Below are 1710 nucleotides of genomic sequence, written 5' to 3' on the forward strand. Positions count from 1 at the left end.
CGAGCTGCACACACAGAGTTAGGGAGATAAAGGTTTTTCCCGGATTCATGCCACAATCCAACTGCCAGACTGGCTTCCCCAAAAGTAGGAATAATTTCTTCATTCTTCCTGGAACAGATCAGGCCTCAGTGTTTGGGCCTCTTGATTATTACTGCGGCTACATCTGCCAAAATAAGCCAGCCGACCACACTGCAGGAACAGACGGCTGCAAGGAATAATAGTATGGTAGCAGACTAATAAAAGCATAACAAGCAGGAGAGCCGCGGTCACAGCAATTTCATCATTGTCCTTCACAGCTGTACAGCTAACCGCTAATGCTCACTGGACGACCTCCACTAAGTAACTGGAAGGATGTGAGGCTAAAGAATCCACGTCAACATAAGTTGTGAATTCACTCCCCCTTGTGTTTGCTGCAGCAAGCTGGTCTGCTGAAAATGCCTCCACGGCTGGAGAAAAACGAGATCAGCAGAAAAGTTTTCTTCTTCTTCCAGCCATTTTTCCATTTATCTACAACTCGTTCAGCATCTGGTGAGAGTCACTAAAGTGACACCACAAAGCCAGATTTTTGCAACTAGAAGCTTCTAACTTCTGATTTTTGTTATTTATATTGTCTTTTCTTTTTCTTATTTTCCCGTCAAATACAGCTTTAGCTCTGCTTTGTTTTCTATTACTGTCTGCAACGGCCAATTACTTCAGACTGAGCGTGAAGGGTCAGATTTCAGCTGCACTCACACTAATACAGCAATAATGCTCCAAATAAAAATATGTTAGAAAATACATATGAATGTTTTCTAGTTTATTTAGAAACACATTTTTGTCAACATGTTGAATTTATACAGTGAATGGTCTAATATGCACTGGAGGTCACATGAGCTTAGGTTTATTGGAACAATAAAAGACATACCATGAGGGCTTGATATTCAAAGAGATGCAGCAGCAAACAGCTGCATATTTGACCATCAGTTTTAATAGTTTGGATTTTTCTTCTTTGAAGACACAAAAATAAAACCTAAGTATGTTATATTAACAATTTTATGAATGTATCGTCAGCAGACAAATAAAAAAATTAGAAGTCAATTACTCCTTTAAACAATTATAGTTTGTCTCCACACATACTGTGATGATGGTGCAAAGCACTGTTACAGTATTTGTGCTATATTTTTAAATTTGGCAAATGTCTACTTGTGTTTTTATTTTATTTTTTTACCTTTTCTGTAAACAACATCTTGTACAAACTAGCACAGTGAACCACAACCCCAGCAAATGTGTTCTTTATCTCCATACAATATAAATGAAATCGATACAAAAGTTTGGTTGGTTGCTTGGAACATTTTCATGTGGATCAAGAGGTTCTAAAACAGGTTTTTGTTCGAGACTTCTGGACTCCTGAATTAAATAGGTTACGTAAACAGTTGACTGTTTTAAGTCCCAGAACCCCGGTAGGAGATTTTTAGAAGGTAGACTTCATTTCAGTGTTTCAAGTTCATTTCCATTTTTAATAAAGGGTTTGCAATCCACAAAGGGTTTTTACTGGTTTGCCTTTTGAAGGCAGCCTTCCTCAGGTTTGGTGGAACTTCTGAAACCAAAAACAAATAGTCCACATGGAGATTAAAACTGTCCCTTCCTCTGGCCGACAGGAACAACGTGTGAAAAAGGTTAAGTGTCAATATGGCAGAGCCTCGATAGGCGAAGAGGTCTGAGGAGCTTGTG

At 38.7% G+C, this 1710-nt stretch overlaps 1 protein-coding gene across 1 annotated transcript in view; it reads right to left on the minus strand.

Moving 5' to 3' along the window:
- Positions 1-783: 783 nt before the first annotated feature.
- lhx1a (LIM homeobox 1a) overlaps positions 784-1710 on the minus strand; it is a 7651-nt gene continuing 6724 nt past the window's right edge. Inside the window, exon 5 of the mRNA XM_041994765.1 lies at positions 784-1710. This exon is cut by the window's right edge and continues 922 nt beyond it. The gene's annotated coding sequence lies outside the window, so the exon portion shown is untranslated.

The sequence above is a fragment of the Melanotaenia boesemani genome, chromosome 9, assembly GCF_017639745.1.
Source record: "Melanotaenia boesemani isolate fMelBoe1 chromosome 9, fMelBoe1.pri, whole genome shotgun sequence".
NCBI lineage: Eukaryota > Metazoa > Chordata > Actinopteri > Atheriniformes > Melanotaeniidae > Melanotaenia > Melanotaenia boesemani.